The 17,106-nt window shown below is 35.8% G+C and overlaps 1 protein-coding gene across 1 annotated transcript in view; it reads right to left on the bottom strand.

The window, feature by feature from the left end:
* The window catches only part of LOC138699730 (balbiani ring protein 3-like), an 83,289-nt gene extending 67,393 nt beyond the window's left edge, over positions 1–15,896 (bottom strand). Inside the window, exon 1 of the mRNA XM_069825833.1 lies at positions 15,757–15,896. The gene's annotated coding sequence lies outside the window, so the exon portion shown is untranslated. The remainder of the gene's footprint in view (positions 1–15,756) is intronic.
* Positions 15,897–17,106: the final 1,210 nt, after the last annotated feature.

Below are 17,106 nucleotides of genomic sequence, written 5' to 3'. Positions count from 1 at the left end.
GGATATCTTGCTAGGAAGTTCACTGATGTCTCAAAAGTAGGCGAAAGATGCACTCTTTCGAGAAAGATGTCTGACACTGTGATCGAACGACAAAGCTTTGACTGACATTCAGTTTAAAAAAAGTGTCACGGGATTAGGGGTATCACGGCATTATGCAGCTTTACCCTATAATAACTTATATAGGCTATAGTATCTTAGTCACTCAAAATAAATAAATATTTGCCTATTTTAAGTACAGGTAAGGGGGACGTAGATAACTCACCTTAGAGGTATAGATGTTTCACAATTAACCCAGCATTGAAATCTCCTACAAATAGGTGACGTAATTTCGAGAACATGATATAAAATGCGCACGGTTGCATAACACTGAGAAGGAAATGACAAGTGAATCGCTCTGTACATGTGTACCGGCAATTTCTTGCAACGTAGAGCGAACAGTGTACGTACTTACTATGTAAAACATTCCTCGGCAACAGACAAAACTTTCAGAATTATTTTTATCGCATACTGTTCCGACAGAAAACAATATACATTAATTGACATTATATCCTACTATAATTAAATTAATTGTAAATTTCATTTTGTACCGCATATTTAGAAAGTTTTGTTTATATTTTAATGCTGTACCTACTTGTTTTTGCATTACTGTACGTCCGAATCTAGTTAGTAGGCCTACCACCATGTATTTGAATGGACATATATTGTTCACGTTGTATGCAGAAAATCTAATTCAAGGTAAGTATTAAGGCTTCAACGTGTTCAGCATCGTTGTGCGAAAATATGAAAAAAAGATCGGCCTCGTCATTTATTTACGAATCCGAGAGAACTGAAAGGATCGTTAGATTATTCAGCCCTGAGTCGAACGTCTGTTTTCCTGACATTCTACAAACCTGAACTTCTTCATTGCTTAACATAGGTCTATATGTTAGCATGTAATGATTTTTCATGCTTACTTGTTACATCTTGGTACACGCATCCAATATCACTTGATAGCACACTTGAGCATGTAACTTTCTTGTTTTGATCTAACAAGCAACAAACATTGCTTGGGGCAGATAAAAAAGTTTATTTTTTTCTTTCACCATGCTAATAATAATGTCAAAAAAGTGCTTATACAAATTTTGGCCACTCGACCGCAATTACAAGGTCGTCCAGAAAGTTATTTTTCCTGGGGCCATTTACAGAAAAAACACAATTGCATAGAAAGATTCATTGAAACAGATACAAATCGTTGCGCTATTTGTCAACATATCCCCCACTGGAATTGAGACATTTATCATACCATGGGATCAATTTTTGTATCCTTGTGTCGTAGAAATCAGCCGCCTGGGATGGGAACCTGCGTTTGATAGCCGTCTGCACCTCTCAATTCCCGTGGCGAATATGTTGAAAAATAGCTTAACAATTGCTGCGTCTGTTCCAATAAATTTTTCCAATGAAATTGTGTTTTCTTTCTGTTAACAACCCCTGGCGACCTTAATTTTTTACTGCCCTCGTAATTGCAGTCGAGTGGCCAAAATTTGTATAAGCACTTCTTTTGACATTATTAATATGGTGAAAGAAAAAAAAATAACTTTTTTATCTGCCCACATCAGAATGTTTGCTTGTAAGTTCCGAAGATTTTTGCCAGCTTGAATTTTGTAGTTGTATGTGTTCCAGTGTTTATTTTATTATTGCATCTTTTATATACGGAAGATCTAGTAACATCAACACGATAGAAACTGTTCTGTAATTATAATAATTATATGGCCTCTTCTAGTTCTGGAGATAAATATCCGAATCTGAATAATTTCGAGGGAAAAATTGTTCCGGGGCCGGGTATCGAACCCGGGACCTTTGGTTAAACGTACCAACGCTCTCCCAACTGAGCTACCCGGAAACTCTACCCGACACTGATCCAATTTTTCCCTCTATATCCACAGACCTCAAAGTGGGCTGACAGTGACTGTCAAGCAACCAACATTGAGTGCACACTAACTCTGTGTGACTTAAGTTGTGGTTTTCTGTTACGTACAGTGACGTGAATTATGCAAATCAAGCTTCCAGGTATAACTCCCTGTAAAGTTAGCTCAGTTGGGAGAGCGTTGGTACGTTTAACCAAAGGTGCCGGGTTCGATACCCGGCCCCGGAACAATTTTTCCCTCGAAATTATTCAAATTAACTTTAGAGGGAGTTATACCTGGAAGCTTGATTTGCATAATACACGTCACTGTACGTAACAGAAAACCACAACTTAAGTCACACAGAGTTAGTGTGCACTCAATGTTGGTTCCTTGACAGTCACTGTCAGCCCACTTTGAGGTCTGTGGATATAGAGGGAAAAATTGGATCGGTGTCGGGTAGAGTTTCCGGGTAGCTCAGTTGGGAGAGCGTTGGTACGTTTAACCAAAGGTCCCGGGTTCGATACCCCGCCCCGGAACAATTTTTCCCTCGAAATTATTCAAATTAACATTACAGGGAGTTATACCTGGAAGCTTGATTTGAATATCTGAATCTGTTTTAACATTACTAAATAGACTATTTCAAGGTTATTAGGTTTTTTCTGGATTTCATAAAATTTTCTCATAGCCAATGAGATTCCCCAATCATGTGTCTAAATATCTCTATAAATTTGTTTACTGTAGTTTATATTAGATGTTAAAATTTCCATCATTTTGGGGTTTTGGTTCCATACTTGCTACTAAATTGGCTAGCACATCTGCTGTCTAGTTTCTCATGCTGTATGAAGTACAATTTTGTCATTTGTTTATAAATAACTGGTAGAAAATGCGTGCTCAATTGTGTGGTTACGATTGAGTTACATTATTTGTTTATTTCACACACATGACAACTACTCTGAATTCCAAAAAAGAAAAAAAAAAAAAACACTAGAGAAATCGCATATCAATTCTGCAGTGCCTGGAAAAAGTGACATAAGTCGGTTTCCACAAACCTTTTTTGATAATTTATTGACAACTTACACTGGTTTATGTCGATTTGATTTTTTTCTGTATGAATTATTATAATGGGAGAAACACTTATGTATATTTTTCCAAGCGAGCAGATGTTCCGTAAGTTGTCAATAAATTATCAAAAAAGGTTTGTGGAAACTGACTTATGTCACTTTTCCCAGGCGCTGCAGATTTGGTCTTATTCGATCTTGGAGATCAATTCACACACCCGCCATATCCGACGGACATTCCCTTCCTGGCAAAGGTCTGTGTCCCCCGTGCCATAAAACGGAGGGCTCATAATATATTATATTTATAATAATTCCAATTTTTCGATTCGTGCGGACCCTCCAGCATCCTCCCGTTTTCCTGCAACTTTGACCGGATGTCCGGCCCATTGTGTGTGTGACGGCAGTGACCTCTAAGTGACCGACCTGTTTGTACAGGTTGGTAAAAAAATCCAAGAACAACATTCAATCATTAACATCAACATAAAGCTCTCAAGCAGTTCCGGGGAGTAATGGGACGCACAGTCATGTCTAAATATGTTGTTTGGATAGAGAAGCAGTCTTGGAAGGGCTAGGCTTCAACTGCGCTACATTATTATACGGTGATACTTGAGACAGTGAATGCATGGCTGGGTAAGAAGTATTATTTCTACGTTCCATTGATCAAAATTCACGGATGTTACACGCACAAGTCTGCAGCTTGAGTTGGCTCGAAAAACAGTTACAAATTACTCGTAACAAAATTGTAGATGAGAGTAATGTGGACAGTTCCAGTTATTACGGGAAGAGAAAAAAGATGAGAAGAAAAGTAAAGAGGAGGATAACTAGATGAAGACGTAACAGAGGAAGGAAGATGTGGGAAGGAGGATAAGGAGAAAACGAGGCAAAAATATATGGTAATAAAAAAGGGAGGTGGAACATGAAAGAAGAAAGATGGAGACATGGAGGATGAAGAAAATGAAAATACAAAAAAAAAAAAAAAAAAAAAGGAGAAGAATCATAGTTATTAGTTGTTTCTACTGATTCAGAGGCATTATTCAAGTTTCTTCCATCGTGGAAACAACAACAAATCCGTTTATTAAAATGAGAGTGCTGTAATAAGTTTCTTTCTGCAGGTATATCGATCTCAAGGTCTTTTGTTAATTATTCTCTGCCTGTTGTTTTTTACTTGTTCTAAATAGTACAATAGATGGAATAGAGTACTGTAGGCTACATGTTTTAAAATATCTGTCAGAGCTATGCCCTTCGTTATCTGGATTCAGTTCAGAAATGGTCCTCGTTCTTTCAATTGTTTTTGTCAGCGTTGGTGTGCAGGTCGGGTACAACAACGATTAACATTCATTGTGAACCCTGTACCTACTGGTACTGAACGATAGCCCCAGCAGGTGCCCCATGTGCCCTTGCATGCACCACACCTGACATCCGTGCAATGCTTCAACAGGCACGGCCAGTGCTTGCTTACATCTGTTCTGTCTTCAGCGAGATAAATGCGCAGGAGACGATTTGGTATGCTTCTCTGGACGGAAACAGGTTACTCCATTTTAATCTTTAAGGATAGTTCGATGAGAGATGTGAACGTTGAAAAACGATGTGTTCTTCTCCTATTACAGTAAATAGTAAGGAAACAAAATAAACATTCAGTATACGATATGTCATATCCTAATTACTACTAAAATGCACTGTCTAAAATAGTTTATTTCTATTGCACTATAAATGTAGAAGCTTAGGATTTGATTCCGGACGAGCGAAGTTGACTAGAAAAATCCGGGATATAGGCCTACGTAGAAAAGTTTGGATTTTCTGACTGGTTTTCTCCTCTCTTTCGGAATAGCCTGCAGATTCCATCCATAATAACGCTTCCCGTCGCGATATCACTTTCGTTATACGAGTTATCTTAAGTTAAAGCGATAATAAATGAATTATAAAATAAATAAATAAAATAATAATAATAATAATAATAATAATAATAATAATAATAATAATAATAATAATAATAATAATAATGCTCCCCCCTAACAAATCTCTGGTTGTTATAATGAACAATGGAATTTGAAGGAATATTTTTAAATATATCAATACAAAATGAATATAAAAATGGAAAATGTTACACTATGCTCCTTAGCCAATATTTCACTTAAAATTTCCATAATTGAATAGAATTTGTACTTCAAAACACTTCGAAAATAATAAACTCGTGATAGACATCATCTACGTCAGAGACTGGGTCCTTTGTACTCGCTATTGTGAGGAGTATGAAGAGTAGCGGATTTCCCTGATCGTGTCAGAATGACGCAATGTCGTCACTAAAGACAACACAGGACAAACCCAAGGCACGAAACACACCAATCCCAAAGAAAGTGAGATACATTTCTACTTCTCTACCAGGAATCGAATCATGTCCGCCACCCTGGCCACACTACCCCGTTAGCTTCTGGATTAGTTGCCTCATGAGTGGTGACTTATTGGCGTCACTTATAAGGTTCAAACCTGTCTTCGGACAGTTGACTAACACCCTCATTCTTCCCTAACAAATGCTGAAATGCGAATCTTGAAGTCCTGATCTCTTAAACAATTTGATAGTAAATTATTAACAACTGTTTCTGATATCGATACGAGCTACGTATCAGGAAAGAATGACGTCACAACGCGGAACGTGCAACAATGTACCATTGTATTGAAAGACGTGATGAAAGTTTCTCTTGACTCGCGCTGCGTATCTGACACATTCGTCATCTCCCATTGTGCTTCAAATCAAACTGAGCAATAGAGACAATATTGGAGACGCATGGATTCGCTACAGTAATTATATTACTTTTAGACATTTCCAATGTGTTTGGAAAAGTTACTTTCCTGTCTCACTTCTGCATTGTCTGAACACTGTCACTTATTCCTAACATTGTTAGACCAATGGTTCTTTTCAGCGAACATATTATAATGATAAACGTTTCAAAGATCTCCTAGTCTTCACCTATCTTTCGACAGCGAAAGCATTCTTACGCATAATCTTCATTCATTTATGCATATTTGTAACGTGTTTTATGCAGCTACTATTATATTTGTACATTTTAGTGAATATTGATGTAAATTTTAGTTATGATATAATATCGTTATTTCTTTTGTGATCTATGAAGTGTATCTCGCTGTTCTTCTGAACAAGCTCATTTCTGCCGTATTTAATCTTGATAACTATTATTTCCAAAAGAGTTAAAATTTCACTGCAATATTATATTGCTGGAACTTCCAGACTGCTGTCTACTTCATTTTGTGTGTGTTGTAAGATTGGTTAGGAGTAAGTGTTTCATTCAACATTGCTAAATGTTTTATTGTATTATAGTTCCGATAATATAAGTTAACTTTATTATTTAATGAAATTTTCCGCCTATAACTTATCGATAGTAAGTAAGGTAACATACTAACCACAACCACTGTGTTAAGGTAAAAGTCTAACGAAGAATACACAACTTCTCTCAAGTCATAGGGAAGTAGCTTGGATTATTTAATTATCAAATTCACAAGTGCTCGTTTTAATATTACAATCACCAGTATCAGACTTAGATTTCGTAACCTATTCCGACTTCAGGAGAGAGTAGTATTTTCCCATTTTATTTTTCGTTTTCCTTCTGTAGAACTTCAGTAGTTTTCGGCAGTCTAGTTTTGTACATTCTCCATAAATGCTTGCACCAGATGTGTACCGTTGTATTAATTTATATTATAGATAAATATTTATCATTTCATAGATTGTAGACCTGTGTATCCAATCACATATATTAAACATTTCATCTGTCCTGATTCTATTTTTCATTTTGTCTATAGGGTAAGGTGGTACATTATGGATATAGGTACAATACGGATCAAGCTAAGATTAGCGTAATTTTCTACAATACTATTGTTGGTAGACCTGTTTTGAGCAGTGCGTCAAGGAGGAGGATCCTTGCTGTGTTTATCGTGTGAGTTTCAGTACAGCTGTGCCTTTCATTGAAGCTCTACAATTTATTTTGCATAGCAAGGTAAATACTTGCACATGGAAGATATTCAGTTTATAAAACTGCACAGTATTTAAGTTCCTGGTGTAGCTTCAAACATAGCAGAATCATTTTCCTTTTTATACATTCTTATGATGCCATGAAATAGACGACTGTAGGTGCAAGTGCTGTCACCTATTGTTGTATTGTAACAATGAATGATCCCCATACATTTAACATTACAAAAGTACAATATGGATCAGTAGTCTAGGTACAATATGGAGCAGTAGTCTAGCTACAATATGGATATAGCCTAGTAGTACAAATGGGATCGGGGGAAGTTAAACGATTATTTTGTGTTGTAATTATTTTGATGTATAGTCCTACGCGTATATTTTATATATTACAATTTTTTTTCGTTTTGTTGTTGATTTTAATATTTTTTCTTACATGTTCATGGGTAGATGTCAAGGGTAAAACAGAACCTAAATGCAGACGAAAGTGGAAGCCATCGGTGATAAACACTGCAATTAAGAGCGTCAAGGAAGGGTATTTGTTTATACGTGAGGCTTTCGAGTTATTTTTACTGCACTCCATAGAAAACTGAAGCTTGAAGAACAGAGAGCTACTGGGTGAAAGCTTCGTGTAGGAGACGCAATAGTCTTGGTTTAACACCTCTTCAGGTGAGGCAAGCCGCATTTAACTTTGCAGAGGGAAGTCAGGTGAAACACCCATGGAATACGGAGAACACAGTTGCAGGGTTTGATTGGTTTCTCGCATTTCTAACGAGGCATTCAAATTCGAGTGTAAGGGAACCCGAGTGTCTGTCACGTGCCAGAGCTCAAGGATTAAATAGGCAATCAGTTGCGCATTTTTTCGGCAACTTGAAAGAAGTTACGAACCAATTTGAATTGTGTGACAAGCCTTATATTGTGTCCTTTATGGATGAGTGTGGTTTTCCACCTAATAACAGGCCTTCTAAGATAGAATATCAAAAGGGGAAATGAAAAGTTGTTGCTATGACCAACGCAGAAAGAGAGGAAAATGTAACCATCGTTGCATGTTGTAATACATCCGGTGGATTCATCCCTCCAATAGTCATTTTTGAAAGTGTTAGAAAACACCCAGAATTTCAGGACAGCTTGCCTCCAGGCTCGATAGTGGCAATGAGCGAGTCAGGGTACATAATTGAAAATCTCTTCTTGGCATGGTTGAATCACTTCAATATATACAAAACCCCAGGCAGAGTCTTGATAGTTCTGGACAATCATTCAAACCATGAGAGTTTGCAAGCCTTGGAATATTTTCAGATGAATGAGATGAATTTTTAGGGTTACCACCACATAGCACTCATGTCTTACAACCATTAGACAGAACATTGTTTTAGTCACTGAAGACCAAATGCCATAAGAATGCAATTGAATGAATTCATCCAAATGAAAATCTGTCGAAGGAAAGATTATGTCCCATATTCAACATGGCTTTGAACAGCACGGATTCCGTAGGTACAACTGTTAAAAAGTTTTCAATGTACTGGGATATTCCCATTCAACGATGACATTGTTCCGGAGGAAAAATTTGAACGTGCAGTCACGTCTATATAATCAAATAATGATGCCGAAAATAATGATGGTCATGCAACCGCTAGCACTAGTAGGCTCTAAACCTCTGGAGAGTCCTCAAGCAGACACACAAATGCGACCAAGCCTATATTTTCAGAAACTAGATCATCCACCAAAACTAGTGGCAACTTCTCAAGTGACAACTTCTCAAGTCATGAAAGTTGTTTTTCGTCACCAGAGGATACAATAAAAATGTTGCCTTTTCTACCTAGAAAGGAGTAGTGCCGAAAACGGAAACTGCAAACCTCTGGCCACCTTCCTTCCCCACAAAACATTGACACCACTCGTGTTAAGATATGTGGCAATGAAACCACAAATAAAACCAAAATCCAAGACTAGAAGCGCAACAGTGCTAAAAGGAAGTGTGTTGGTGTCATCAAGGAATCACCAAAAAGAAAAGATGTGTGTTGATTCTGTTTTCGTAATTATTACTGTCCGGAATCCATAAGGAAAGGGGACTGGTTTTGTTGTCAAGGGTGACAAATGTGGTATCATGAAATCTGTGTAGGTGGATAAGGTAAAAAACAGTTTATTTGTGGCAAATGCCAGTGATTCTATACGTACTATGTAGCGATCCGAATTGTACCAACTGAGGTACATTATGGATCATTTTTTGTTAAATGTAATTTATTTTTCAGTGCTTAACTTAAGTGAAGTAATTTTGTTTAAACACTTGTATCATATCAGAAAATGTCCAAAGATTATATAAACATAAAATCATAATGTACAGACGTGCATGTTGGTTGGAACAATAAAATCTGTCTTTAGTGATCCATAATGTACCACCTTACCCTACTACAGTATTTACTCTCGAGTTCTTACAAGCCTAGGTTAGTGTTAATAGCCTATATAGGGGAATATGTTTTGTCTGAATACAATGCTACAATTACGTCTTTGAGTTCTGTGACGTTTCATTGTGATAAGACCTTATTGTTGCGTAATGCAATTCACCTTTACCTATGAGGCTGTTATGGTCTTTTTTTCCTCAGTATAACCCAATCTGCGCTCCAATTAAAGAATTTCCCTTAAAATAGTGTTTGTAATTCACAAAGTAATTAAACTATTTTCCAAAATGACACGGATATTGTCTAATATATGAGTACAAGCAATCTGTCTGCCAAACTGCAAATTAAGATACATACTTCTAGCTGTTTAGGGATATGAAGTACTTGAAGTCTAGCCTAGTTCGTATTTAAAGCCTAGTTTAATATTGTATAATACTGTATATGTAAAAGGGAAAAAGAAGCTGGTCACTCTACATCATTACCTTCTGGCTTAGTTGCCCCATAAGTTGTGCTTTTTGGTATCATTTGTGAGATTCAGACCTGTCTTAGGACAGTTGACTAACCGATAATACATATTATATACATGTATTGGTTATTGTACATAATAACTGTGAGAAAATTTATGTTATAAATATTACTTATTAATAAAATAAATTTTGTCAAAGTCAAGGGACAGTAGGACGGAAATAAATTTTCCCTTCCCTGTCGGAAATCGAACTCGAATCCTCTGAGTTTTCAGCTAGAAATGCTGTGTCACAGTGAATGTACTATTTTGTTTCACTAAACAATCAATGAAATGATAGAACTATTTGTGATGTACTATGTCAGTGACTAGAGCGCTAGATTTGTAATCCTGCGCCCCGGGTTCGATTGCCGGCGTACTCCCGATTTGTGACTTGTGTTGGGCAAGCCCGTGTTCCAGGTTTTCCCCGGGAGCTTCGGTTTCCCTATGGCATCCCAAAAAAAACTCCATCATCGTCTCATCTCACCGTGGATGTCGCGTAGACGAGACTCCTATGCTATGGCGCACTTTGGGAAAAGACTCTGTCGGTAAATTGGTCTTCATATGGGTGAATGACGAACAGTCAAGTACCTTCCATTAGTGAAAAAAAATCTTTTTGTATTTGAGAACGAATTTGAAGACTCGTATCTCCGAGCACCACATGGATAGGAACACGTCAAACTCACTTAATTCTCTATTTACCCATAGGTTCGTTTGTATTGAGAAACGTTTAAAATATTCAGTCCTTATACATTGCCGTTTCTAAGTTGTTCTGTAATTTTTTCGTTTTTTTTTTCTATTCTACATCGCAATCTGCAATCTGAGTGATTGTTAGCGATGGCAAAACGTTCTGACAAGTTAGGCGATTTTTTTTTTCTCAAACATAATTTAAGATAATTGATGGTCGATAAACAGCCTCAAACTTTAACAAAGGAAGATGCTCAAGAATGACGATATTTATAGATTGAGGTCAAAAACAAAAATGGATATTAAGACGTAAATGTATCTAGCTTTAACAGGTTAGTGAGAAGTACTAGGCTATATCCAAAATAAAAAGACATGCAAGATGCACAACTGTCAAACTAGCAAGGATTTATTACATTTGCTAAAGAAAAGTCCGACATCAAGGTCAGACACAAAACAATGAAGCAGTTAACGTTCCTTATTTGTTTACTCAGACAATTAAATCGTTAATGAACTTTAAGTCGTGAGAAGATTTTATATTTTCACATTAATTTTTATTGTTCTCATGGCAACAGACTGTATATTCTGAAGTATAGAATTTAATATGTTTGTTTATTTATTTATATAAACAAATGGCAGCGTCGTGACAAGTCATTAGTCCATAAATAGGCCTCTAGCTTCCCAGTATCTCTAGGTTACAGTGGTTTTATGCAGTGCTGGACATAGCGTCAAGTGGTTCCCGTCCTCTCGGTGAATTTAATTTGTAATTTACTTTACTTAAACTCTTCTACTGTAGGTCACTTACAACAGTGACGATAAACAATATAACAATTTTGTAGCGGAGAAGTTAAATATTAACTAAATCATTACTCATCATCATTGAGCTTTCAAAAATACGAGTGTAGACCACTGTCGACTTGTTCCGATCTTTGAGTTCATCCGTCAGTTTCTTCATTGGTCGAGCCTGTTCTCTCCTTCCATTTGGAGCATATTTCATGATTAATTTTGGAAATATTTAACTGGACATTCGGTTACATGTTCAATCCATTTGGTTTTGTATGTTGCTATTTAAAAAAATGGGGGTTACTTTCAGTTCTTGCAAAAAATTTTCGTTTAGTTTGAAGTCTGACCAATTTTATCCTGCTTTTCTCAGTTTAAATTTAATTTTGACAGATTTCAGTCTGGATTTACATTACATCATACAATACTGTTGCATGGTGGTTAAATATGTACCATCATATACATTGATCCAGAACCAAATTAGCGATGGGATGAAATGTCACTGTTAGTTCATGACTATTCTTCTTTTAGTCAGAACTTTAGAAAGACTGAAGTGCATCCATTCTTATATACTAGGTTTGACTATAGTTCTGAGAGAATAGAACTTTCACGTTGTCATGACAGGGTAAGTAAGTACAAGCCTTCTGTTTTACAAAAACTAACGTGCATAGCACCATTTATTCCTTCTTGCCATCTTCCTCGTTTCCTTGCTAAATTATGGCTTTTTTCGATAATCATTTTCATGTTATATTTTATATGTGGTCAAACCGACACAATCAATTTCTTTCGGTTGTGTCTATAACATCAAAATCACAATTACCACAATAATAATCACCATCATCTTCATCCTCATGATCATCGTTCATGAATTCGCAGTAGTGTTACTAATGATTCTGTCAGTCTAGATATTCTAGTCAGTATTCGCAAGAAATCAGTTTTATGCAAGTTTTTTTTTTATATAATGTATGTGTGTTTCTTAATATTCTGTACCCATTCTTAACTCTTTTTAATCTACAATGTTGAATGTAAAGCATTTATTATTATTATTATTATTATTATTATTATTATTATTATTATTATTATTATTATTATTATTATTATTATTAGCTTCAGTAACACGGCAATTTGTTTTTATCAATTATCTTTCCTGGCAATAATTTATATTAGAAGGAAAATTTTGTTTCTTCATTATAACTTAGGCGGAGTTTGGGTCCTTGACCTGATCTCAAGTCTAAGTCCAGAATAATTCTCTTCAATGGATATCTTGGCTTCATCTTCCTGAAGGTTGATGCTTGTTATCTGTACGCTTTATACACGTTGGATCTATTTGCATTCACAGTTATTTAGTTTGAATCTGATATAATACCCCTGTTTTCTTTCGATACGTGAATTGTTTTCTTTATTATCTAAAATCTAAATAATCATTTTCTCTATCCTAGTAAGATTGTTTCGTTTGTGTTTTTATTAAGTTTTCACTGTTCATAACCTTTATGGTTTAATCAGGGCTTAAAAAACGCTGAAAATTATTCAGCGTTTGTAGATACGATATATCTGTTCGCTATATTTTATTAGAATAACACAAATTCTTTGTGTCGTGTGACGCTAATGGGCTAATCACTCAACTCCATTCAAAGTGCCGAGGTTGTGAAAAGAATCTCCATCCTGTTCTCCACAACTGCGTCATAATGGCAAGCACGTGGGACGCCAAAGTGATAGTCATATAACACGTAGAAAGATGCGAGCTGGACATTCCAAGCACCTGTACCTGAGACACTATCAAACAACATAAACCTACAGAGAGGAGCGTCACCTCCCACACCTTATCCAGTGAACACGAAAGTGAAAGTGTAATTTCGACACTTCAAAGAAAAATGTTATGTACTCTCTTCAGGTTCAACTAGCTACTTGTTTTCAATGTGGCCTGCATACTAATAACTTATTGTGTTGTAATAAATTATAAAGGGAGGGTTAATATGTACAGTAGACTGTACATAATGACAAAGAGGAAGCTATGAAAATACCGTACCTAAGAACCTCCGATGAAAAGAACGGATAAGCGTTCTTAATTTTGGCAACACTTCAACGGGAAACCGCAGATTTATCGAGACCTGAGGGACGCATCTTAAATTACAGCCAGAGGAAATAATTTTTTTTAGTTTTTATTAAACACGAATGTGTACAACTTTCAGCCATTTTCATTTGTTCTGAAGGCCTCGCAGAGTAGGGATTGTGGAGTAGTGATGGAATGATAATGGTGAGGAGAAACAGGAGAACCTCGAGAAAATTCCCACGTGTCCACTTTGTCCACCACAAATTCCTTCACGGTCCAGGAATCGAACCCGGGTCTGCTCGAATTAGGTAGGAAATGAAATAATTAAAATCCAATAAATGTACCATTAGGTAGCATAACAGTACTTAATACTGATTCATTTTATTAAAATGCTCTCGTCAATCTTCCTTATAATTATTTTGAATTATGTATATTCAACTTTTCGAAATAAATATCGTATTCAGGAATGTCAGCCTGTTCACTTTACCGCTTCTCGGATATTTAACAGAAATTTGTAATCAAGCATACACCTCAGGTTCTTCTTACTATGTACAGTACATAAAAGCAAGAGTAATAATAGCATTAATGTCATTTTTCCACGTTAGATACAAGTATCACATATATTTAAGATCTTTACCTTAAATATACCGAATTACATGTAAGTTTCGTTGAAGAAACATTACTTTTATTTAATTAAACTGTGTAATAATAAGATTAGCATAATTTATATACATACATAGGCTATAGTATACAAAAATACAGAAGTCAATAATAATAGAACTCTGGTGAGAGATTTAGCGTTTTTTTTACTGTGCCATTGATGCAGAACCACGCAGTATTTCGGATATCCATATCAGTTCCGTCAGAGAAGATCAAGAAAGAGGAACTTTTCTGTTAGATTCGGTATCAAGAGGTATTATTCAGTCCTGTAACGGATGTAATAGATAGATTCCCCTGTTGTTGTTTTCCTTGATAATAGAAATTGGTAAGTATCTCCGAAACATTGGATTTTACTGCATCTTAGACATGGTGCAAAAACCCAAAACGACGTCGAACACCGTGAAGTTCTTAAATCATACTATAACACTACTCATAATAATTCAGAATTTGTATTTTAAAATACAATTTAATAAATTCCGAATGGGGTCCATTTAATATTACAGTTTTTCTTGCATTTATTTAAAAATGACACTTCTAACAATTTTATTGTTTATAATTCTATGGTTTTACCACAATATAAAAATTAAGTTTCCATCGCTCGCTGCGCTAGAAAATTATTATATATTGTCAATAACACAATTTACTGTATAATCGGAAAAATAGTTATATTAAATTTTATAATTTCATAGTAATTTTGGAGCTCCATTCTGTGTGTTAAAACTTAATATATCCTATGTTTCGGAACTACTTAGAAATTTCATTATTAGAGTAAGTAGTTTCTTCAACATTTTCAAGTTGAAATGTGTTGTTTCTCTATGATTTTTACGTTTAGATTAATGATTTTAGCTGGCCTTCTACGCCCAAGGTTGCGGTTTCGATCCCGGGCCAGGTCGATGGCATTTAAGTGTGCTTAAATGCGACAGGCTCATGTCAGTAGATTTACTGGCATGTAAAAGAACTCCTGCGGGACAAAATTCCGGCACATCCGGCGACGCCGATATAACCTCTGCAGTTGCGAGCGTCGTTAAATAAAACATAACATTAACATTTAATGATTTTATCCTGAGATAGCATTCTCTTTTACGTTCATGTTCTATGAAGATGTGAAGTTTCAGATTCGTATGTTGAGTATAATCTGCATAACAAATATTCACAAAATGTAATTTGGAATATTACATACATACATACATACATACATACATACATACATACATACATACATACATACATACATACATACATACATACATACAATATATGGCAATGGATACGTATATACGATGTGTAAGATCTCTGGGGATATTAGTTTTATGTAATTTGTAGAATTAACTCATAACTTATTGGTTAAACTAGAAGTTCTCTTAATAATAATTGACTGATTTTAGCTAATCTATATTTGAACAACTAATATCCTTAAAATATTCAAGTATGTCAGTTTGTCAAAACTCGTTCGGTGGCATGAGAACAGAAGTCATAGCTAACAGATGGATTTACCGAACACAGTAAATGCCTTTCGTGTATTTGCGCAAACTCATTTGTGAGATGCGTAAGTTTATAGAACACCTTTAATTGTCAAAAATCTAAATAACTTAGCGATCTCATGCAGTACGAACGTACAAGATCACTAATAGAATGTAATATAGAAATTATTCTAACTCATTAAAGCATATTGTGTTAACACAAAATTAAGTGAGAAGGCGTTACAGAAAAACCGCATTACCCCATGTATATAAGAACATACTTCGAAATATGTGCAGTAGGCTAATCACTCACCTGTGGTTCAGAGCACCAGGCCGACGACACGTACCATACTGAACTCCACGACGCTTCACTCTGCACTGCTCCGGCTCCACTGACCGACTTTCAAGTCGCGCGGGTTGTTTCCTCGCGTCATCACTACGTCACGCTTCGGACACAGCAGCTCAATTGAGGGTGGTTATGTAATGTCAGTATCCTCGAGTTCAAGATGAGAGTACTGACTGTTACACCAGGTAAATTCCGGGTCACTGACTTCATACAAACTAAAATTTTCTCCTATATAACGAGATTCAGTTGATCAATGTAAAGTGAGACCTAAGATAAAATAATGTCCTAATTATGAATAAAGCCCGGATTTCTAAGCAAAATGCATAATCTTTTCCATACTTTTAAAGATAAGCAGAAAGGTTATACTTCATAAGACACACCTAGATAAGCAGTTTTAACTATGTTTGTTGGTGCTTATAAATGGTTATTTCGCAGGAAAACGTTTTTGCTTACTTATTTTACGATTTTTAATTAAAACAGCATTTACCCAAAACTGTAATTTTAGAAGTGCATATTTCACTCTAGCCGTCATTTATCACTGATTCCCTTTTTTTTTATTGGCTAATAAACAATTAACTTCTGTCGAATGCGTAAGAAAGCAATGCTAAGGTATGACCCAGAATGTTGTGAAATAATACAGCGTAGTTATAATAGGAGAGAACCTTGGGATTCCCCGCCAAAACACTGTGTCAAATTTCTAAAAAGCTTTCTGGTGGAGAAACAGATATTGAAGAGGAATTCACCGAAGAAGAACTGTGGTGCTTTTCACATGCGCCTGTGACGTCATGCGACGTCAAAAGAACATTGTCACTTTACAAATCGTTCTTCACTGACAGACGCAGGAGCTTCACACAGGAAAATCTCAGGATGACCTTGTATACTGCAATGGCCTTCAATAAAGTAAGAGTTCTACGAAACAAATAATTTATCATTATATTTCCGTGTATTCGTTTTTGCTTATTTTGGTGCTTATTTTCACCATTTTTCGAGCTTATTTGATTGTTTATTTTACTGTTCGATTGTGCTTAGAAATCCGGGCTTCAATTATGAATATGACAGACAATATTACGTGAAGGTGGCAAATAAGGATGTTAGAAATGTAATAGCGGATGTGCATATAAGAAAGGAAGAAGAAAACAGTTATGAATGCTATAGATTTCAGACCTAATGCCGAAAGAAGAAGCAGGAGGAGAAGAAACGGAAAGAAGAAAGACAGAAGAATAAGAAGAGAATATGAAATACGAACGAGAAGAATAAAAGGAAAGAAATTAATAAAAGAGAGTTGTTTTACAGTGGTCGAATGTTGGCCTAAATCAT

This window comes from Periplaneta americana, chromosome 5, assembly GCF_040183065.1.
Source record: "Periplaneta americana isolate PAMFEO1 chromosome 5, P.americana_PAMFEO1_priV1, whole genome shotgun sequence".
Taxonomy (NCBI): Eukaryota; Metazoa; Arthropoda; class Insecta; order Blattodea; family Blattidae; genus Periplaneta; species Periplaneta americana.
The sequence above is the reverse complement of the archived record's forward strand: the minus strand, read 5'-3'. Positions and strand labels throughout refer to the sequence as shown.